This window comes from Ursus maritimus, unplaced genomic scaffold (assembly GCF_017311325.1).
Source record: "Ursus maritimus isolate PB19 unplaced genomic scaffold, ASM1731132v1 scaffold_2, whole genome shotgun sequence".
NCBI lineage: Eukaryota > Metazoa > Chordata > Mammalia > Carnivora > Ursidae > Ursus > Ursus maritimus.
The window spans coordinates 11,109-35,396 of NW_024424452.1; the positions used below are offsets into that span (position 1 = coordinate 11,109).

The window sequence follows — 24,288 nt, forward strand, 5'->3', positions numbered from 1 at the left end:
CTCCACAGAACATCTGACCTTTCTCCTGACACTTCAGGTACGAACAAGGCCTCAGCACAAATTGGTAATCACAAGCAGACCTCCACACGTCATCACTAGGGAACACTAGACTGTCAGAGCCAAGAACAGCCCTGAAGAAAGCGTGATGATGCCACCTGCTCATGTGCTGCCTCCCATGGGACCCTGGAGCAGAAAAGGCAGAACAGAGGGAAACCGACAATCTGACCTTCAGATAGTACTAAGTTATCAATCTCGTTCATTAACTGTGATGATTCTGGAAAAAAATAGAATAGAGGATTCAAAAGCTGAACAAGAGCGGCATCTGGGTGGCTCAAAGGCGGCCGCTCGACTTTTATCCAGCTAGTCTTGATCTGAGGGTCCTGACTTTTAAGCCCGTGTTGCCAATTTTACTTCAAATAACATTTTTAAAAATTCTAAAAATCAAATAAGAGACACTGGAAGCCAAGAGGAAATGGGTAATTTCTAAATAAAAATGCATATAAGCTAAATGGACCTGATATAAGGAAGATAGAAACAGACGAAGGAGCATGAAAAGGTCACGGTAAGGCTTAGAAATGTCCCATTGGAAAACCTCCCAGAAACAGATGGGTTCATAGAAAAATACCTTTGAGTGTTCTGATGATCTTATCAAAGCTTAATGTATTTATAGAGTTAATCGAATGGATGATCCAGTGAAATGTGCTGCCAATTCAACCGTGACTTTCTGAACAAAAGAAAAAAAAATGGTTGATGAGTTTCTCCATTTCCAAAACAAAAAAGTTTAATTTTTCAACCAGGTTTGGTGTAAATAATCTAATCGTAAACATAAATCACCGTTGCGTTTAAACACCTACTTCCACGTGCATCCATCTGTCAACACGGAGCGAGAGGACCTCGCATCGGGCCCAGGTGGCCAGGCCACCGGCCCCACACGCACCTGCTCCAGCCCCACGCACATCTTACAGCCAGATGTTCTCGGTGCTTCTCTTCTCCAAGAAGCAGAACCGTGAAAAGCACTATGGCGTGCCATGGTTATGAAGGGCCAAAGCCCTGACGAAGGGACACTTCTGTAAGATACGTCCTGCTGAAATGCTACAGGAGAAAGCAAAAAATAAAGCTGTGAGAAAGCCAGACACCCAGGGTTCTATGCTCACCTCGGATGACACATCTCTGGGGAATCCGCCATGGATCTCCCTCCTGCGGCCTGAGGACCGTCTCTCTACTTTGTTCGCACAACCCCAAATGGTCTGGAAGCCGCGGGCATCCCCGCCACCCACTCACAGTTTAGCTGTGGCCAGTTCACCCACTCAGGAAAGGTCTGGGGAATCTCTGAAATTTAGAGCTCTGCATATCTAGTGTCATCATTTGGAAATTCCAACTGAAATGCAGCCCACCACTCCTGTCCCTTGGCAGGAAAAGGGAAAGAGGACAAAAAGCAAACGAGAAGGTAAATGTACACAAGTCAGTGGATATCAGGACAATGGTGTGAATGTCTGTGTCCCCCCCCAATTCATGTGTTGGAATCCTCGTGAGAAATGGGATGGTGTTAGAACAGGTGATTGGGTCATGAGGGTGAGGTCTCCTTGTAAAAGAGACCCCAGCGCCTTCCCTCCAAGTGACAATAAAACAGGCAGTCTGCTGCCAGAGACACCCTGATCTCGGACACGCACCCTCCAGAACTGTGAGAAATAGATTTCTATTGTTTATAAGCCACCAAGTCTGAGATATTTTGTTTTTTTATAATAATATTTTTTATTATATTATGTTAGTCACCATACAGTACATCTCTGGTTTTTGATGTAAAGTTCCATGATTCATTACTTGCATATAACACCCAGTGCACCATGCAATACGTGCCCTCCTTACTACCCATCACCAGTCTATCCCATTCCCCCACCCCCCTCCCCTCTGAAGCCCTCAGTTTGTTTCTCAGAGCCCATCGTCTCTCATGCTTCATTCCCCCTTCTGATTACCGCCCCTTTCTTCTTCCCTTTCTTCTCCTACCAATCTTCCTACTTCTTATGTTCCATAGATGAGAGCAATCATATAATTGTCTTTCTCTGCTTGACTTATTTCGCTTAGCATAATCTCCTCCAGTCCCATCCATGTTGCTGCAAATGTTCAGAAATCGTTCTTTTTGATGGCTGAGTAATATTCCATTGTATATATGGACCACATCTTCTTAATCCAGTCATCTGTTGAAGGGTATCTCGGCTTCTTCCACGATTTAGCTATTGTGGACATTGCTGCTATGAACATTGGGGTGCATATGGCCCTTCTCTTCACTACGTCTGTATCTTTGGGGTAAACACCCAGTAGTGCAATTGCTGGATCATAGGGTAGCTCAATTTTTAACTTTTTAAGGGACCTCCACACTGTTTTCCAGAGTGGCTGTACCAATTTACATTTCCCCCAACAATGTAAGAGGGATCTCCTATCTCCACATCCTCTCCAACATTTGTTGTTTCCTGCCTTGTCAATTTGTGCCATTCTAACTGGCGTAAGGTGGTATCTCAGTGTGGTTTTGATTTGAATTTCCCTGATGGCTAATGATTTTGAACATTTTTTCATGTGTCTGTTAGCCATTTGTATGTCTTCATGGAAAAGTGTCTGTTCATATCTTCTGCCCATTTTATGATTTGTTTATTTGTTTCTTGTGTATTGAGTTTGAGAAGTTCTTTGTAGATCTTGGATACCAATCTTTTATCTATAGCGTCATTTGCAAATATATTCTCCCATTCCGTGGGCTGCCTCTTAGTTTTTCTGACTGTTTCCTTGGCTGTGCAGAAACTTTTAATCTTGATGAAGTCCCATAAATTCATTTTATCTTTTGTTTCTCTTGCCTTTGGGGATGTGTCATGAAAAAGGTTGCTTTGGCCGATGTCGTAGAGATTGCTGCCTATGTTCTCCTCTAGGATTTTGATGGATTCCTGTCTCACATCGAGGTCTTTCATCCATTTGGAGTTTATTTTTGTGTATGGTGTGAGAGAGTGGTCAAGTTTCATTCTTTTGCATGTAGCTGTCCAATTTTCCCAGCACCATTTATTGAAGAGACTGTCTTTTTCCCACCGGATGTTTTTTCCTGCTTTATCAAATATTAGTTGCCCAAAGAGCCGAGGGTCCATTTCTGGGCTCTCTATTCTGTTCCATTGGTCTATGTGTCTGTTTTTGTGCCAGTACCATGCTGTCTTTGTGATCACAGCTTTGTAGTACAGCTCGAAATCCGGCATTGTGATGCCCCCAGCTTTGTTTTTCCTTTTCAACAGTTCCTTGGAGATTCGGGGCCTTTTCTGTTTCCATACAAATTTAAGGACTATTTGTTCCAGTTCTTTGAAAAATGTCCTCGGTATTTTGATCGGGATAGCATTGAAAGTGTAGATTGCTCTGGGTAGCATGGACATTTTAACTATGTTAATTCTTCCAATCCATGAGCATGGAATATCTTTCCATCTTTTTGTGTCTTCCTCAATGTCTTTCAAGAGTGATTTATAGTTTCTAGAATATAGGTCCTTTACGTCTCTGGTTAAGTTAATTCCAAGGTAACGTATGGTTTTTGGTGCTATTGTAAATGGGATGGATTCCCTAATTTCTCTTTCTTCGGTCTCGTTATTCGTGTATAGAAATGCAACTGATTTCTGAGCATTGATTTTGTATCCCGCCACGTTACTGAATTGCTCTATAACTTCTAATAGTTTGGGAGTGGCTTCTTTTGGGTTTTCCATATAGAGTATCATGTCATCTGCAAAGAGAGACATTTTGACTTCTTCTTTGCCAATTTGAATACCTTTGATCCCTTTTTGTCGTCTGATTGCTGTTGCAAGGACTTCTAGTACTATGTTGAATAATAGTGGCGAGAGTGGGCATCCTTGTCGAGTTCCTGATCTTAAGGGAAAGGCTTCCAGCTTTTCCCCATTGAGAATAATATTTGCAGTAGGCTTTTCATAGATGGCTTTTATGAGATTGAGAAATGTACCTTCTATTCCTACACTCTGAAGGGTTTTAATCAGGAAAGGATGCTGTATTTTGTCAAATGCTTTTTCGGCATCGATTGAGAGGATCATATGGTTCCTGAGTCTTTTCTTGTTGATATGATGTATCACGCTGATTGATTTGCGAATATTGAACCACGCTTGCATCCCAGGTATGAATCCCACTTGATCGTGATGGATAATCCTTTTAATGTACTGTTGGATTCTATTAGCAAGATGGGTAGTAAGGAGGGCACGTATTGCATGGTGCACTGGGTGTTATACGCAAGTAATGAATCATGGAACTTTACATCAAAAACCAGGGATGTACTGTATGGTGACTAACATAAAAAAAAAAAAAAAGAACAATCACAACAGAGAAGAAACTAACTTCTAATTCCTAAAGCGACACACAGACTGAGTTCCATTTCACTCCCCTTTATTCACCTTCTCTGTGGGTTCTTTTTTTTTTTCTTAAGATTTTATTTATTTATTTGACAGAGATAGAGACAGCCAGCGAGAGAGGGAACACAAGCAGGGGGAGTGGGAGAGGAAGAAGCAGGCTCCCAGCGGAGGAGCCTAATGTGGGGCTCGATCCCAGAATGCCGGGATCACACCCTGAGCTGAAGGCAGACACTTAACGACTGAGCCACCCAGTCACCCCTTCTCTGTGGGTTCTAGACTATTTCCTTGCCTCCTTTCCACGGTGAGCAAGGAGCCCGATGCGAAGCTCGATTCCAGAACCCTGGGATCATGATGTGAGCCAAAGGAAGACGCTTAACTGGCTGAGCCACCCAGCAGCCCCACCCATATTTTTCTGAAGCCAAAGGACACTTTCTCACGACCACTTCACATGACTTCGCATGATACCAGAGACCTGCACTTTGCCTCTAGGAGGTAGGAGATGAAGGCAATTGCAAACTCTCACAGTGGCTTCCCAAATACAAGGACCTGCCTGGTGACAGTGAGACCCTTATGAGCCCACGAGAGGGGGCTGTGACACTTGGCTGTGGCTGGGCTGGTCCAGAGAACCAAAAGTGTTTCCCTGGCTGATGTCTCTGGGGAACAGATGCCCCACACTCTGAGTGAGTCCCTGCCACTGACCTGTCCAGAGATGGCCATCATCCTTGGGGAGGATGAGGATCAAGGACAATGCCAGAAGAGTCCTCATCTGTCTCTTTTATCATTTCCTATTTAGGACAGTGGACAAATAACTGCCTACAAGTCCCCAGCTACCTTAGTCTCATTTGTGAACGACCCACACGTTTTACAAAACACTTAAGATTTTGTCCTCACAATTGTCCAAATATTTACATACAGATAAATAAGAGTGCAATCAGTTCTTTAATTTTAAATGTAAATATGTGAATAAATTCTTATTTTTAAAAAACATATTTACTTGCTTATTTTAGAGAGAAGAGAGAGAGGGAGGGAGGGGCAGGAAGAGGGAGAGAGAATCTCAAGCTGACACAGCACTGAGCACCCAGACCTAAGCAGGGCTCCATCTCATGACCCTGAGATCATGACCTGACGTGAAACCAGGAGTGGGCTACTGAACCGACTACACTACCCAGTTGACCCAATAAATTCTTTTTTTTTTTAAAGATTTTATTTATTTATTCGACAGAGATAGAGACAGCCAGCGAGAGAGGGAACACAAGCAGGAGGAGTGGGAGAGGAAGAAGCAGGCTCATAGCGGAAGAGCCTGATGTGGGGCTCGATCCCAGAACGCCGGGATCACGCCCTGAGCCAAAGGCAGACGCTCAACCGCTGTGCCACCCAGGCGCCCCGACCCAATAAATTCTTAATTTCATTCATAACCAAGTGGTATGGGATCACAGAGCTAATAATTAGGCACATTCTAATCTTTAGCATGAATATAGAGGAGGACAACCAAATTCTACCAAACTTCTAAGGTGGGGAAGGGTAACAAAAATCTCAAATCCGCCAAATCACTCTTCAGGTTATATCCATAGGTTTTAATGGTGTGCTCAAACAACTTTAAAAAGTTCTGTGGGGAATTCTACCAAACATTCAAAGAAGAAATAATACCTATTCTCCTAAAGCTATTTCAAGAAATAGAAACAGAAGGAAAGCTACCAAACTCATTCTATGAGGCCAACATTACCTTGATCCCCAAACCAGGCAAAGACCCCAACAAAAAGGAGAATTATAGACCAATTTCCCTAATGAATATGGACACCAAATTCCTCAACAAGACCCTGGCTAATAGAATCCAACTGTACATTAAAAGGATTATCCATCATGACCAAGTGGGATTCATCCCTGGGATGCAAGCGTGGTTCAACATTTGCAAATCAATCAGTGTGATACATCATATCAACAAGAAAAGACTCAGGAACCATATGATCCTCTCAATTGATGCAGAAAAAGCATTTGACAAAATACAACATCCTTTCCTGGTTAAAACCCTTCAGAGTATAGGAATAGATGGTACATTTCTCAAGATCATAAAAGCCATCTATGAAAAGCCTACAGCAAACATTATTCTCAACGGGGAAAAGTTGGAAGCCTTTCCCTTAAGATCAGGAACACGACAAGGATGCCCACTCTCGCCACTATTACTCAACATAGTACTAGAAGTCCTTGCAACAGCAATCAGACAACAAAATGGGATAAAAGGTATCCAAATCGGCAAAGAAGAAGTCAAAATGTCTCTCTTCGCAGATGACATGCTACTCTATATGGAAAACCCAAAAGAAGCCACTCCCAAACTATTAGAAGTTATAGAGCAATTCAGTAATGTGGAGGGATACAAAATCAATGCTCAGAAATCAGTTGCATTTCTATACACGAATAATGAGAGTGAAGAAAGAGAAATTAGGGAATCCATCCCATTTACAATAGCACCAAAAACCATACGTTACCTTGGAATTAACTTAACCAGAGACGTAAAGGACCTATATTCTAGAAACTACAAATCACTCTTGAAAGACATTGAAGAAGACACAAAAAGATGGAAAAATATTCCATGCTCATGGATCGGAAGAATTAACATAGTTAAAATGTCCATGCTACCCAGAGTAATCTACACTTTCAATGCTATCCTGATCAAAATACCAATGACATTTTTCAAGGAACTGGAACAAATAGTCCTTAAATTTGTATGGAACCAGAAAAGGCCCCGAATCTCCAAGGAACTGTTGAAAAGGAAAAACAAAGCTGGGGGCATCACGTTGCCAGATTTCGAGCTGTACTACAAAGCTGTGATCACAAAGACAGCATGGTACTGGCACAAAAACAGACACATACACCAATGGAACAGAATAGAGAACCCAGAAATGGACCCTCAGCTCTTTGGGCAACTAATCTTTGATAAAGCAGGAAAAAACATCCAGTAGAAAAAAGTCTCTTCAATAAATGGTGCTGGGAAAATTGGACAGCTACATGCAAAAGAATGAAACTCGACCACTCTCTCACACCATACACAAAGATAAACTCCAAATGGATCAAAGACCTCGATGTGAGACAGGAATCCATCAAAATCATAGAGGAGAACATAGGCAGCAACCTCTACGACATTGGCCAAAGCAACATTTTCATGACACATCTCCAAAGGCAAGAGAAACAAAAGATAAAATGAACATGTGGGACTTCATCAAGATAAAAAGCTTCTGCACAGCCAAGGAAACAGTCAAAGAAACTAAGAGGCAGCCCACAAAATGGGAGAAGATATTTGCAAATGATGCTACAGATAAAAGACTGGTATCCAAGATCTACAAAGAACTTCTCAAATTCAATACGCAAGAAACAAATAAACAAATCATAAAATGGGCAGAAGATATGAACAGACACTTTTCCAATGAGGACATACAAATGGCCAACAGACATATGAAAAAATGTTCAAAATCATTAGCCATCAGGGAAATTCAAATCAAAACCACACTAAGATACCACCTTACGCCAGTTAGAATGGCAAAAATTAACAAGGCAGGAAACAGCAATTGCTGGAGAGGATGTGGAGAAAGGGGATCCCTCCTACATTGTTGGTGGGAATGCAAGTTGGTGCAGCCACTCTGGAAAACAGTGTGGAGGTCCCTTAAAAAGTTAAAAATTGAGCTACCCTATGACCCAGCCATTGCACTACTGGGTATTTACCCCAAAGATACAGATGTAGTGAAGTGAAGGGCCATATGCACCCCAACGTTCATAGCAGCATTGTCCACAATAGCTAAATCGTGGAAGGAACCGAGATGCCCTTCAACAGATGACTGGATTAAGAAGTTGTGGTCCATATATACAATGGAATATTACTCAGCTATCAAAAAGAACGATTTTTCAACATTTGCTGCAACATGGACGGCACTGGAGGAGATAATGCTAAGTGAAATAAGTCAAGCAGAGAAAGACAATTATCATATGGTTTCTCTCATCTATGGAACATAAGAACTAGGAAAATCGGTAGGAGAAGAAAGGGATAAAGAAGGGGGGGGAATCAGAAGGGGGAATGAGCATGAGAGACTACGGACTCTGAGAAACAAACTGAGGGCTTCAGAGGGGAGGGGGGTGGGGAAATGGGATAGACCGGTGATGGGTATTAAGGAGGGCATGTATTGCTTGGTGCACTGGGTGTTACACGCAACTAATGAATCATCGAACTTTACATCAGAAACCAGGGATGTACTCTATGGTAACTAACATAATATAATAAAAAAACATTAAAAAAATTAAAAAAATAAAAACTGTACCATTCACAGCAAAAAAAAAAAAAAGTTCTCTCTTTTTAGTCAAACATACATGGTTTACTTAAAGTCAACTGGTCTCTGCATTTAAGTTCCAAATGGTTTTGGCTTTACCTGGATAGTAAAATCATCACTACAGAAAAATGGAAGGAAGCTGTTGGGTGGTTGTAGCCATTTCTCATAGATCGCTAAGTTCCGGGTTCATTTATCGTATTTAGCCTAAAGAAATTAAGTACTTCCTGCTACAAACCTTCTTGCATTTGAATTTTCTCAGTTATTCCCATACCAGTTAGAGGCCATCCTGAGAGTTACAGGGAGAACTGGCAAAGACACTGGACTCTGGGTGTCGTGAAGGCGAGGGAATGACCTGCTATTAACGCTTTGCATCCCAGGCCACGCGCCCTGATGCCACTTCACACGCTCAAACTGCTTTCATCCTCGTGTGGCATTACCTGGTAACGCTGAACCACACTCACATTCCGAGATGCAATGTTATCTAGGGTAACACTCGGTCACGCAGCCCAAGACGCGCACATAAGAATGCTCCACAGCAGCGCTGTTGGTACTAACCTAAACCCAGAAAAACCCAAATGCTCCTCAACAGTAAAATGGGTAAGGTGTGGCCTACTCGTAGAAAAGAGTACTCTACAACACTATGAACAAAACCACCACTAAACAACTTGAAACAATGTTTCTCACACCAAAGTGCTGAGACAATGATGTGAGTTACAAAGGACTGGGTGCCTCCACAGAAGTTCAAACACAGGTCATACAAAGGTTATTGATGAACTCACGTACGGGTGGTAAGGCTAGAGCTACAAAACTTGGAGTCACAACTAAAACTGATATCAAAACGCAGATTATCACAAAGTCACCATCAAAGGGAAGAGAAAGATATGGAGTTGGATAGAGGCCATCTGACGTTGTGTGTGTGTGTGTGTGTGTGTGTGTGTGTGTTATGTTAGTCACCATACAGTACATCCTTAGTGTTTGAGGTAGCGTTCCGTGACTCATCGTTTGTGTATAACACCCAGTGCACCATGCAATACATGCCCTCCTTAATACCCATCACCAGTCTATCCCAATCCCCCACTCTCCTCCCCTCTGATGCCCTCAGTTTGTTTCCCAGACTTTTATTAAGATATAATGCTTAGAGTGGAAAAAGTTGGTGGCCCCAAACAAAAAAGACACCAAAATATGGGTTTTGGTGAATCCTCTTCTATTCAAATGAACACAAACCTATGATAGGTCTTCATGTCTTCTCTGTCGTGTATATATTTTTGTTACAGGCACACTGCAAAATTAGAAGGAAGATACCATGGCCCATGTTGGGATGTTCTGGGTTCAGTTACAGCATAGTGCAGGACAGCGGGATGGCAGTATTAATTTCCACATGCCCCAAGTTGTCCCAAAATGCCTAAGTCCTGAGAGAGAATCCCTTGAGCACAAAGCAATGAAATACTAAAGGTGTCTTATATCATGCAGGTGACAAACTCATAGCAGAGCTCCATGCCCGATCTATCCCTCTTAATTCATGCTTCCTAAGAGCACTCAGCTGGCTCAGTCAGTAGAGCCTGCGACTCTCGATCTCTGGGTTATGAGTTCCAGCCCCACACTGGGTGTAGAGATTACTTAAAAATCTATTCGTGGGGTGCCTGGGTGGCTCAGTCGGTTGGGTGCCCAACTCTTGATTTCCACTGAAGTCATGATCTCAGGGTCCTGGGATTGAGCCCCACCCTGCGACTGGCTCCACAGTCAAGTGAGGAATATGCTGGAGGATTCTCTCCCTTCCCTCTGCCCCTGCTGTCTCTCTCTCTCTCATAAACAAATCTGTAAAAAAAAAAAAAAAAAAGAAAGAGGCAGAAGTCATGAACAGACACTTCTCTAAAGAAGACGTACAAACGGCTAACAGACACATGAAACAATGCTCCACATCATTTGCCATCAGGGAATACAAATCAAAACCACAATGAGATATCACCTCACACCAGTTAGAATGGCCAAAATTAACAAGACAGGAAAGAACAACTGTTGGAGAGGATGTGGAGAAAGGGGAAATTTTGTGCACCCCTGGTGTGGTTGTAAAATGGTGTACCACTATGGAGGACAGTATCGAAGCATCTCAAAAACTAAAAATGTGAGTACAGTATGACCCAGCAATTCCACCTCTGGGTATATATTCAAAAGAATTAGAAAGCAAGTTCTGGAAGAGATATTTGCACACCCATGTCACAGCAGCACTCTTCACAATAGACAAACGGCCAAATGGTAGAAGGAACTCAAATGTCCACCAACGGATAAGTGGATAAACCAAATATGGTCTATCCATCAATGAAATATCATTGAGTCTTACCAAGGAAGGAAGTCCTGACACCTGCTACAACATGCATGAACCTTGAGGACACAATGCCCCGTGAAATAAACCCTCACAAAAAGACAAATACTGTAGGAATCCACAGCTGGGAGCTCTCCAAAGTAGCCATATTTCCAGAAATAGAAACTAGACTGGCAGCAACCAGGAGATTCAGGGAAGGGGGAAAAGGGGGAAGCTGTGATTTAATGGGTGCAGACATTCAAAGGCCCGTCAGAGAAAGACAAACACCATATGATCTCACTCATATGTGGAATTTAAGGAAGAAAATAGATGAACATGTGGGAAGGAGGAAAAGAAAAAAAGCAGAGAAGGAAACAAACCATAAGAGAATCTTCATGATAGAGGACAAACTGAGGGTCCCTGGAGGGAGGAGGTGGGGGAGGGGCTAGTCGGTGATGGGGATTAAGGAGGGCACTTGCTGTGTAAGCACTGGGTGTTGTATTCAGTGATGAATCACAGAATTGCACCCCAGAAACCAATATTGCACTGTATGTTAACTAAACTTTAAATTAGAAAAATAAAGATGCTGATCTGATGAGCACACAACTAATGAATCATTGAACACTACCTCGGAAACTAATGATGCACTCTATGTTGGCTAATTGAATTTAAAAATACAAAATATAATAATGGCTACAGAATTTCAGACTTGCAAGATGAAATGTTTCACAGCAGGGTAATTATACTTAACACTACTGAACTTTATACTGAAAATGTTTAAAATGGCAAAATTAATGTCATGATTTTTTACAACAATTTTTTGAAAGTACATTCTGTATGATTCCATTTTTTAATAAATATTTTATTTTTTTATTTTAGAGAGAGTGCGTGGCATGGGAGTGAGGGGAGAGGCAGGAGGTGGAAGGAGAATCGTGAACCCACGCTGCACTGAACACAGACCCTATGTGGGGCTCGATCCCACAACCATGAGATCACATCCAGAGCCAAAATCAAGAGTCAGTGGCTTAACTGTCTGAGCCACCATCCATCTCCTTGGGCCTTAGTGTGGTTCCGTTCCCTGCTCTCTCCACCACCGCTGTGCTGAACACTCCTGAAAACAACTGAAACACTGGGCCAGAGTTCCCAGGGGTGAGTCCGAGGACATGCATGCTAGGTGATGGGTGCACCTGTGGCCTGGGATGGGTGCTGCCCACTGTTCTCCCAGACAGGGGTGCCCGACACCCTTCTCTCCAGGGGACCTGTGGGGACAGCCATGTCCTCAGGCACCTGAGGGCCACCCGGCCCAGGAATTCACCTTCTCCAGCAGAGGACAGATGGGGCGTCTTTCTCTGGCCAGGATTAGGAACCCTGATCCCGGGAAAGGAGAGCTCTTCTGGGACTCATCACCCAGCCAGGCAGCCGTGGGCACCGTGTATGTGACGGAGCCAGAGCGGCTGGACCTTGGAGGGAATGTGTGCCTTACACCAGCCGTGTGCGGGGCAGGCGGGAGCAGCAGCCCATGCTTCCTGGGGAGCAGTGATGTGTGCAGATGGAAGGAGGCAGGGGCAGAGCCTTCCCAGCCACACCACAGTCTCTCCCTCCATCCTGAAGCCAGCAGGAAGGGAGCCCTGAGGGCGGAGATGAGACTCCAGGAGGATTCCCACCCAAAGAAGCCAAGGATGTCCCTTTTCCTCCAGAGCTGGGGAAGGCAGCCACTGTCCCGGGGCAGGACCTGATCCAGGTGTGTGTCCTTTCTGAAGTCCCCGCATTCAGTGGGCATCATTGTGCCTGAGAAAGGCCCCCTCAGCCTTAGAGTCGGGAGCAGTGAGGGGCTGTCTCTGGCCCTGGCCCAGGATCACGACCCGAAATCATTCTGCCTTTGGGAGGACATGCCCCTCTCCCCTCCCCAGGTCCAGGATGCCCAGGACTCTGTAAGAACTCTTCATTCGAGGAGTCCTGGAGAGCATGTGTGTCTCGTCACCCCAGCAAGTGAAAGAACCAAGCCCGCCCCCCCAATGCTCAGGTCCTAACCAAAGCAGAATTTCCATGTACTCAAGTCCAGATTCACTGTGCGCAGCAAGGACGCCTGCCCCTCCCCACTAGGTAAGTGGGTGCTGGGGAAGGGCTGTCTGGCCATGGGGACAGCCTCCTCCCCCCTTACGTGGCCTTGCGGGACCCCAGGGAAAGTCTTCCTTGCTCTCCTTCCCTCAGAAGGAGGAGCTGGCCTCGTGCTCCTGGGGTCCCCACTGAGTCCCCACTCCTGAGGAAGAGCCACCCATGGACCTCGTGTCAGGAGTGTGGTCTGCCACTGCTCCCAGCCAGGGTCCTGGGGGCTGCATGAAGAGCCTAGGTTGCTTTTGGGGGGAGGGGTGCTCACTGGTGCCCCGCTCACCATCCCCCACAGTGGTCTGCAATCCAGGCCCTGTACCCAGCGTAGGTCAATCACCAGCACCCCACATGCTCCTGCCATGGGAGCAATCAGTCAGCATCAACCCATTGCACAGAGGAGGAGAGCGAGGCCCAGAGAGGGGAAGCAAATGGCTCCAGCCACAGGGCTGCTCAGCAGAGAAGCTGGAAGCCCAGCTCTCCCAAGCCCCCGCTAGCCCACCCAGAGACTCCCTGAGCCCAGAGTGAGCCCTCCTCTGCCTGCCCAGCCACTCACTGGTCCTTGAGTTTGATGACGGCTTGTTCTTCTTGGCTCTGAAGGTGTTGCTGGCCGACTAGGAGGGGGAGTCCAGCTGGCGGGACAGGCAGTAGCTACAGGACAGAGAGACACGTCTGAGCTAGCAGGAACCACACTCTGGTCTCCCTCCCAGAGCCTACCCAGGAGCTGGAATCTGGGTGCCCTAGGGGCCAGCATGCAACAGGGTCTGTGCTGACCAGGAAGCCATGGCCCCCAGGGAGAGTCCACTCTGTCCTCTCCCCACTCATGCCCATCCTCACCTCTCCTCACTGTGGGGCTCCAGGGCCCAGAACCAGGCCCCACAGGGCTGCTCAGGCTCCAGCTTGTAATTATTTTGCAGCCCCCCGAGCAGCTGGATTTCCTGGGGCTGGAGGGAGGACTGGCTGCAGACAAGGACTGGGCTGGGGAGGATGCGGGGTCTCATGGGGGCCAGGATGGGGCAGGGGCTCAGTCCTGGGGCCCAGCTCATGTCTGAAAATGGCTGAAATCCCTGAATGCCCACGGGGTCCCTCATTACAGTAACAACACCCTCACACTCAGCCACCCTGGTGCTGGGCCCCTCCTCCCTGGCCTCCTTCCCGCCCCTCTGACTCTAGCCGGGGGCAGGCTGGAGCTCCGTCCCGGGTCCTGCCAGGAAGACCAGGCAGAATGAGGAGAGGAGAAGGGGAAGGGGCGGACCGATCTTTTCCCTGCCCCGAGTCGGCCTCCATTGCTGCCTCCAGGTCCTCTGGCCCAGCCATGCACTTAGCTGGACCCTGGGAGGGAGTCTGCATTCCAGGCCAGCTGCGGGGGGGGGGGGGGGGTATTCAGTGACCTCTGTGTCCCTAGATGTCCAACCCACCTGGCCTTGCACCCTGAGGCTTGCTGGCCGGGGTGGGCGTGGTTCTGGGGCTCAGAGGACTTTGGGGCCACAGAGCACTTGGCGCTGGTGTGGGAATATCGGGGACCGGTCAGGTGCAGAGCCATGGGTCTCGTGTGTATCCGCCACAGGGCTGGGTCATGATACACGTGCTGTGTGCAGGTCCCCTGTGCACACCTGACCCTCTCAGTGGGGAGACCTGCGTGCCTAGTGCACCTGTCCTCCACCTACCCCGGAAGAGCGGCCACATTCAAGCATTTCCATGTCCAACCCTCAGGGACAGTTGGGAATCTGGGGTCCAGAGAGGCAGGGACTGGCCCAGGACAAATGAGGGGTGAAGAGTCCAAGGAGCAGGGCTGCTCTCCAGTCCTAGGCCAGCCCCAACCCTTCCATGAGGTTCGCTTTGGGGGTGAGAGCCCCTCAGATCCTCGGGGATAGCTCCCCACCCCGTCCCATGTGGGGACATGACCTTGGGCATCCCCAGGCAGGTAGAGGCATGTGCACCTGTGCACACACACACACACACCCCACTCTGACTGCCCAGCTGGGGGTCAGAAGGGGAGGACACCCTGGGAGCAAGGTGGGTGACAAGGGGGAAAGAAGAAAGAGGTCGGAGACAGCTGGGCCATGGGGCAGGGGCATCAGGACTCCTGGCCATACCCCAGATCCATAGCATGGGGAGGGGAGACACGCCAGGCTGATGGTCAGGGGGTCCCCAAGGGGCCCAGGAGGGTTGCCAGGGCACTGGGAGAGGACAGGGTCTGGGGTCCGGTGTCCATCACCTCCCTGGGCACCTGGAAGTAGGAACAGAAACCCCCCACTAGTGTGGAGGGGGCTACAGCACAAAAGGCCTCAGCTTACTCTTCTATCAATTGGGCTGTAGAGATGGGTGTCCCCAGGATCCCACAGGCTTGTAGAAGAGCCTGCTGGCCTTGGATCTCCGTCCCTGACCCACTGTGCTCCCAGTCCTGGGAAAATGCTTTGTACTCCCTCGAGGTCCTTCTGAGCAGAGGGCAGCCTGGGGGCTTGGGGGGCTGAGGACCTGGGTATGCAGAACGTGGCAGAGCACTGACCACTGCTCGGGGGACCAAGGTCAGGACCCTCCTAGGTGCAGCCTCAGGGTTCCCATTTGGAAGAGGTTCCAGAGTCAGTGCTCTGGGCATGGTGAGGAGGCCTTAGGAAGGAACTGAGCACCAGGACAGGAGAGGGAAACGGGGACACTTCTGAGGTTTCTCACATCGCCCCCCGAGCCCTCAGATCCTGCTCCTGTGAGACACTCAGAGACAGAGACAGAGACTGAACACAGGAGAGAGGGAACCAGGAGAAGTCACAGACTTTCCTCCATCAGCTTGGAAATGACATCCCATCCTTTTGCTCCATTCTCTTCCTTAGAGCGCAGTCACACAGGCCATCCACCCTGGAGGGGAGGGGATTCCCCAGGGATGTGTGACCAGGATTCAGGAATGCCCGGGAACCACTGTGGAGACTGCCCCGCACATGGGCACAGGCGAGGCCCGGGGACCTGAGCCTCAACCTAATGGGAGCCCTGGAAGTCTGTGTCGTGAGAGGACAAGGTAGGAACCAGTTCATTGCAACCTTCCCACGGGGCCTGGGACACAGGCAGGAGGGGGGTGGCTTTGCCTGGACCCCAGAGCAGACCCAGCCCCTCTGAGCTGTGTTCCATGCCCCGCCCAGCCCCTGGCTCATCCTTGCATTGCCAAGTGTGTGCCCCAGCCTCCTGTGATAGCAGGTACAGAATGTATGTAGAGGTCCTACCCCTGATGGCGTCCCTAGAAGTAGAAGCCAGAACACCCCACTGTGCAGATGGGGAGCCTGGGGAGTCCCTGAGAGGCACAGGGTCTGTCCAGGGTCACAGCCCTGGGCACGAGCAGGGGCCTGGTCTGAACCCAGATCTGTGTCCTCACAGCGGGGACACCAGCTGCACCCAGGCCTCCTGGGGGCTGTGGATGGACTGTGTGGGTGTCACTGTATGGATGGGCCATGGGGTGGAGGGTGAGCATAGAGCAGCTGGGGGAGGGGGGCCCTCGGGGGGCTCTTGTGTCAGGAGGAAGTCAGGCAAGGGGACCCCAGGCGGTGGTGACCTCACGTCTCTGACAACAGAGCCCAACAGAGTTTAGAACCCGGGTAACCAGGCACCCACATTCCAGAGCCAGCCCCCTGCCCAGCTCATTTCGTTGGAGATCCTCGAACGAAGAACATGTTTGCGTGTTGCATCCCCAAGTCCGGAGGCTGCAGGCTGAGGAAAGCGCGCCCTGCAAACACTTCCCCTCACTGGGGATGTCGTGTCAGGGCTCCCCAACGCCTCTGGCCATTTGGCAGGAAGGACCGAAAGGTGACACCATGAGGCCCAGAGCCAACCAGCCCAGCCCCACACACTCTGATCTGACTGTGCAGCCCCAGGTCCCTCCCTCTGTGTGTGTGTGCGTGTGTGTGTGTGTGTCTGCGTGTGTGTGTGTGTATAAGAGGGGTCATGTAGGGTGGGGCGACCCCGAGCAGGAGCAGGCTGATGAGGAGTCAATGTCCAGTGGGCAGGTCATGTTCACACCCCAGGTCAAGCCTGGCTGGGTGGGACGGGGTGTGTGGGGGCTGCACCCTTCTGCCCAAGGTTTGCCCCAAGCCCTGCATGGGTGGGTCACTGCATCCCAGGTGCAGGGCTGTGCACACACAGGTCTGTGTCTGATCTGGGAGCAGCAGGGGGACTGGGCAGGAGGACAATGAGGACGGCCGGGCAGGGCTGTGATGCCTCTGGGCCGGCTACCGGTCCCTGTCTTTGCGAAGGCCACGGATGAGACTGGGAAGAGGCTGGCAGACACCCGCCCCATATCCCTGGCAGAGGGAGTCCCCTCACAGTGGTCTCCAGAAGCAGGGACTGGGGACTGCCCGGGACGGCCTTTAACACCACCCAGGCCACTCTCCCTGGTGGTCCCTCATCTCACTGCGGTCCAGGAGCCAGAGCCCACGGAGGCCGAGCCCGAGGGTGAGAAGGCTGGGGCTGGGTGTGTGTGGTGTGTGGGGATGGGTCAGTGCTGGCCCCACAGGGAGGAGCCCCCAGAGGCTGGTGTGGGGCCAGGAGCAAGGACTGGGCTCAGAGCACCCAGTGGGTGGACTGCAGTCGGGGACACGTCCCGGGGAGGGTTCCTTCCTGGCTGCGGCTTCTCAGGGGACCCCTGGGCTGTGCTCTGTCTCTGCAAAGGCACAGGGAGAGGCAGGCAGGAGGGTGAGCTTTTCTCCTCTCACAGCTACTCCACCATCTGAGGAACTAGAGCCAGCTCCAAGTTCATGGGCAGGGGTGGTGCCAGCCAGCGACCTGGCACCTGCCCATGGAGAGCCTGCCCCCGCCACCGCCACTGCTCCTGCCCCTTCCCCTGCCTGTGCTCCTGTTCTTGCCCCTGACCCAGCTCCTGCCCTGGGTCCTGCACCTGCCACTGTTGCTGACCCTGTCCCTCCCCTTGCTCCTGCGCCTGTCCCTGCTCTTGCACCTGTCCCTGCCCCTATCCCCAGCCCTGCCCCTACTCCTGCTCTTGCAGGGCTCCCAGAGCCACATCCAGAGCCCACAGCCCTGCGGGCACAGCTCCTTGTACAATTACATTTAGTCGTATCACCCGAACCCGAAGTCCCGCCAGGGTGTTTCATCCCCTCCCCCTATGTTCTTACTCTCTGGTGTATTTTAACTCTTATATTAGCTTTCCAAGCTCTGTATGCTGTTTATTATTTGTTTTAAATAAAGTTACTTGTTTTCAGTTGAACACGTCATGAGCATGGAGTGCATCCCCGACGCTGTGCCACCGTGGCACAGAACACGGCAGCAGAACATTCCTTCCCCAAAGGAGACCCCGAACCAGGGGCCCGCCCTGCCCCTTTCTCCCCCAGCCCAGACCCTTAGAACCCCTAAGCTGTTTTCTCTCTCTGTTCCTTTACCTGTTCCGGATGTTTCTGTAAGTGGAATCACACAACAGGTGCCTCCGTGTCTGCCCACCTATTTTCAAAGGGGACTCGTTTCTTTCTGTGTTTATTTGACAGAAAATTTCCCTTATTCGATATGAAGTCCCCAATGGATTACAGATCAGACATAATCACAGAGACCGCTTTAGGAATTATGGGCACAATCTCAGGGCCGAGACCCCTGTTCCTGCTGTGACACCACGGCCTGACCTCAGACAGGAAACAGCTGGCTCTTCCTGTGACCCACACAGAAACCAGGGAAATGCAGAAAGCTAGTAGACCCACCACAATGGGCAAAAGCATTGCTCACGACCCAAGGCCAGAGAAAGGTTTCCCCTGCCTCTGGTCCAAACCGTGCTCCAAGTCACTGGGTTCCCCAGGGACAGAGACCAAACACATGCAAGTCCAAGGGGAAGGATAGACACGTGGGGAGTATGTGTCAGAGATGCGGGAGCTTCTGGGGAAGAACTCCAGCAAAGGAAACCCTATGGAGGCAGCGCTGGTCACCCCCAGACCAGCAAGTGTCTGGTCTGGGGACCAGCAGCCCTGGGGAGAATGTGAGGATGTGGAGGTCCCCCACAGGTCCCCTGGAGAGAAGGGTGACGGGCACCCCTGTCTGGGAGAACAGTGAGCGGCACCCACCCCAGGCCGCAGGTGCACCCATCACCTAACATGCACGTCCTCGGACTCACCCCTGGAAACTCTGGCTCAGTTTTTCACAGATGTATTTTCAGGAGAGTTCAGCACAGTAACAGTGGAGAGAGCAGAGAACGGAACAACGCTAATGCCCAAGGAGATGGATGGGATCCTCGGTCCCAATCCTCATGATAGAATGCCCTGTAGCTACTGTCACATTGTCACCTGGGGCACAGGAATCAGGAAGCCCCCTCCTGAGACGCCCCCCCTCCTGCCACCCTGTTCCTGGGAACATTCAGAATTGTTTGAGGAGGAGCTAGAAAGGATCCAGGATGACAACAGGTCTGAGGAGAAGGATGGTCAGCACTGGGAGGACAGTTGGACGTACCCTGAGCCACCATCCAGGGCCTGGGCTGTGATGCCCTCGGATCTGACCCCCAATAGTGGCTCCTGATGTAGGGACCCTACTTCCGTGGTTTCATTCCCTCCCTCCCTACGTCATTTATTCACTCTGCCATTCATTCCCCCGCCTCTTTCCTTCCCCTCCACCCCTTCCATCCTCCCTCCCTCCCTCCCTCTTTCCCTCACTTCCATCCTCCCTCAGGCCCTCCCTCATTCAGCAGAGGATCTGGGGTCCCTGCTGTGTACTGAGCACTGGGGCTTCATCAGTGAGCACCCCGCCAACCCATGCGGTCACGTCCACTGTGGGTGGTGACAGGGGCCAGTCCTCAGGGTGAGCAGGGGTGATGAGCACCAGGAATCTGCTCCTGAAAACAGACGCCAGTTGCACAAAGAAAAGAATGGAGAGACCCACTCTCAGTATTTCCTCTAGAAAAATCTAGTCCTGAAAAATGATGAAAGTAAGTATATCCTAGACTTAACGCAATGTGAGTTCTCATGGCAGGTACGCACTGATTCCTAGAACCAACGAAGAGTAAATCATCCAGTGTTGATGGGGGTTTGTGACACACCTTTTCTGACCAAATGACAGCATTTCAGCCAATATCGCCAGGGCCTCCGAGTCTTCCCAAGGGTCTCTGCAGTCCCCTGACTCTTCCAGGGCCGCCCTCGCCAGGACTCCCTGTGTCCCGTGGCCAGGCGCCTGCATCCGGCACTGGGCCCTGCGAGCCCTGTGCTTTGTGCAAGGCCTGTGTGCTCCCCCTGGGGTCACTTGGCATCTCCCTTGCAGCGGCCTGCATCTTCCTGTGCTTTCTGTCCTTCCTCAGACAAGTCTGTGAGGCTGGCCTGTGCCCATGTCACAGGCATAGAAGCATGAGTCCAGAGGGTCCAGACGACCTTCTCCCAGTCCCAGCATGTGGAGCCCGGGCCAAGAGTGGTCCCTGAGCAGAGGAGGACCCGGGCCCAGGGAGCCTGAGGGAGGACGTGGCACAGTGAGCCTGCAGAAGGAGAGCGAGCACCAAGGAGCTCAGGCCTGCTGCGAGACCACGTCCCACCCACACCGGCTCTGACTCTAGGGCTGGAGGAACTCGGGGGATACCCTCCCGGGCTGCAGGCTGGCAGCGGCTGGCGGGGGAGGCACCGCTGATGCAGGAGAGAGCCCTCCGCAGGGAGGAGGGGCAGGCGCTCCCCCAGCAGCAGGTGCACTGAGGGGGCATCAGCGGACATCAGTGCCTCCAGCTGGGGTCTCCACACAGGCCCCCTCCTCAGGCCCAGCACGAGATGGTCTGGATGGCCTTTGTCCCCCAAAGACAAAGTCTGACCCAGGATCCCTCCCTCAAGCCCCCACTCCCCATATATACTCAGTTCAAGTGACAAGAAATGGCCAATAGTTTAGGTGGTGTGGGGTGCACAGGGACATTTGTTTTTGTGGCCCATGCTGTGACACTGCTGGCATTTTAAAGATCTCAGGGCTTCTATTCAAAAACTGTAGGAAGATAGCTTTGTAGCTTTCTGGAAACCTGTCTCTGTGCCTTGCAGCCCTCCCAACCCACCAGCTCTGCTCAGAATCCCTCCAGGCCACACACCCACAGTCTTGAGTCCTCAGATGGCCCAGATAATGTGCCTTCAAAAAGTGATCCAGGGGGGCACCTGGGTGGCTCAGTCGGTTAAGCGGCCAACTCTTGGTTTAGGCTCAGGTCATGATCTCAGGGTCCTGGGATCGAGCCCTGTGTTGGGTTCCACACTCAACAGGGAGTCTGCCTGTGGATTCGCTCTCTCCCTCCCCTTCTGTCCCTCCCACTGCTTGCTCTCTCTCTCTCAAATAAATAAATCTTTAAAAAGATAAAAAAGCGATCCAGGTGGGGCAGCAGGACACACCGAGGATTCCAGAAACCCCCCCTCCCAGCAAGTGAGGGTACCACGGACGAGCTGTCTGAAAACAGCCAGGTCAGGGTTCCAGGAAGACACCAGAGGCACAGGAGGAACTGGGGAGCATCTGAAGGTCAGGTGGGGACAGTCAGAGCTTCCAGGCCCTATTCCCTAACACTCCTCATCACTCAGCCTTTCTTCCAGTGAGCCTGCTTGGTTTCTGTTTGCCCCAACTGTTACCCATTACCCCAGGGCAGCAGAGACTCACAAATGCCTTTAAATGTTTAGGACATCGAATGCCCTCCAGTAGCCACCTCACTATTGGGAGAGCTGGTGGTAAGCAAGAAGTCACTGAGGCCTCCAAGGGTCTGGACTTGGTGTTTCCCTCTTCTGAGATGGGGACACCTGTGGGAGGAGCAGGTGGCCGGCTGGTGGGGGTTGCAGGCACCTGACGTTGACAGATGGGGTAGGTGAGGCCCGAGGCCCCGGGGGTGTGTGTCCAGCATCCGGACTGAACAGGTCTTCAAAGCGCAGATTGGCTGGGATCATCTTCAGGCTGAGAAGGAAGGTGAGGGGAGCAGAGGGGAGCAGAGGAGGCTCAACTTAGACAGGAGAGGGCCAAGCCACTCCTTTGGGGGAAAAGTGGGTCAGGTCCAGGCTCATGGGGACAGACCTTGAGGTCACTGTGCCACATGAAATAAGCCAGTCCCTGAAGGACTGATACTGGAGGACCCCACTCGTGAGGGACGGAGAGCACTCCAATTCACAGAGGTGGAAGGAGCCGCTGGGTGCTGGGGCTGGGGAGGGGGAATGGGGGTTAGGGTCTCGTGGGCAGAGGTTCAGTTTGGGATGACAATGAAGTTGTGGCGATGGATGGAGGTGGCAGGTGCAGAGCAGTGAATGTACGTATTGCCACTGAATTGTACCCTGAAAAGTGCTTAACAGTATCAGTCGTATGTCCACTACACCACAATAGGAAAGTAGTGAGTCAGGAGGACGGGGCCATCGCGAGTCCCAGGAGGGCCCTGGAGCAGGGACCCTGTATCTTGGTTCTCGCTCTCACGCTCTGCCCCTTGTTGGTGACCGAGCTCACAGTAGGCACTCAGTGAATGCTTGCTAAGATGAAGTGCAGGCAGATGTTCCAGAGAGAGTCCACAGGTGCAAACCCTCCAGTGGGCACTGAGGGATCCCAACAGGACATGCATCCAGACAGAGCCAGTGCCCACATCTCAAACACCAGCACAGAAATAGCCATTTAAAACCAAGGCAGGAACCAGAAATAACCCAGAGGGCTCCATGCTCCTGGAGGCCGTGCTAGCGGTCACAGCCTCTGGTGGTCAGGGGACTGGGGGTCTGAGAGGTGGCTCGGCGCACCCCTGACCCTGAAGGCCCATGGCTGCTGCGAGGTGCAGGGACTGGGAGGAAGACCCAGCCAGGGCCTGTTCTGGCTCCAAGGCTGCTGCAGGGCCGCTCCCAGCCCACCAGGCGATGTCTGTTTAGAACCAGGGAGAAAACCTTTTCCCTCAATTGTTCTTTTTAAAGATGGTTGCTCAGCATTGACACAGAAAAACATTCGACGTAAAACTGGAGCTGATCACAGCTGCACATGACCCAGAAGTTATGAAAATGCACTGACCACGAAGAGAGGAACTTGTGCCCCCAGGCAGGCCTCCTATGCACAGGGGTGGCTGGGGGCCCTGGACATGCCCGTGTGGGCAGTGCTGGACTCCACAGTCGAGGGGACAGAAGAAGGAAACTGCTCTGACGGTTCCACTCAGGGCAGCACCCCCTGACAGAGATGGGGCAAGCCCCTCATGCGTTCTGGAAGTCCTGCTGATTCTTGGGCCTGGCCCGAATCTCAGCTTCTTCATGACGGCGGGGGGCGGGTGGGCAGGCAGCCCAGAAGCCGCATGTCCCACATGCCCTCTGGGCCAGCCCAACAGCCGCAGGTCCCACAGGTCCCCGGGGACAGCCCAGCAGCCGAGGAACCCACATGGCCTCTGGGGACAGCCCAGCAGCTGCGGGTCCCACAGGTCCTCTGGGGCAGCACCTTAATGGGCTTGTGGTCCAGCAGGTATCCGTTCAGGTGGCTCTCGTCAGGCCACATGGCCTCCATCCCGTTGGCAGGTCCACCCCCATTGCCTGGTGACAGGCCAAGGTCAATCAGTGAAGCTCTGCCACCAACCCCCCCAAAAAAGGCCCCCATGTAGTAAAAATCACCCTGGTCTCTGGGGATGTGGGCCTGGGACTGCGGCCTGCACTCATAGCTGAACTCCTTGTGGGCCACCGGTAGAAACGGGGTACAGGGTGCCAAAGAGGGCAACAGGATCTCCACGCCCACGTGGTCACGGAACGTCATGTCCACATCCACGCACACTGGGTCATCCACCTCATGGAGGAAGCACTGCTCGCAGAAGCAGCTGGTCATTGCCGTGTGCTGCATGGACACATCCTGCCAGCACGAGGCCCTGGGGATCTCAGGACCACCACCCTCCAGCCTTCCCCGAGGGCCACACAAGGCATGTGAGCCGGCTGGTCAGTGAAGACGTACTAGGTGACCCTGTGTCCACCATGAAGTGCTTCCTGTCATCTGCAGGAACAGCTCCAGGAAGACCACGTATCCACACGGACAGGGGACAGGGTGAGAGGAGGGTCACTGCCAGAGGCTGGCGGCAGGACCCCAAAACTAGGGGCTGTGGACGTGTGCACCTTCTTCGAGGGGGCAGGCCCTGGGCTGCTTTAAGCAACAGCCACTCGCCTGTCCTGTCCTGAGTGAGTCTGCCCATGGGGCCTCCCTACCTTCTGCTCCCAGAGACGGGGGCCACCAGCACCCCATCTTACAGAGGGCAGCCTGAAGCTTAGCAGGCTGGAAACCTCCCCCACAGTCAGCATGC

The 24,288-nt window shown here is 51.1% G+C and overlaps 1 pseudogene; it reads right to left on the minus strand.

Moving 5' to 3' along the window:
* Positions 1-19,742: 19,742 nt before the first annotated feature.
* Positions 19,743-24,020, minus strand: LOC103670052 (annotated as a pseudogene).
* Positions 24,021-24,288: the final 268 nt, after the last annotated feature.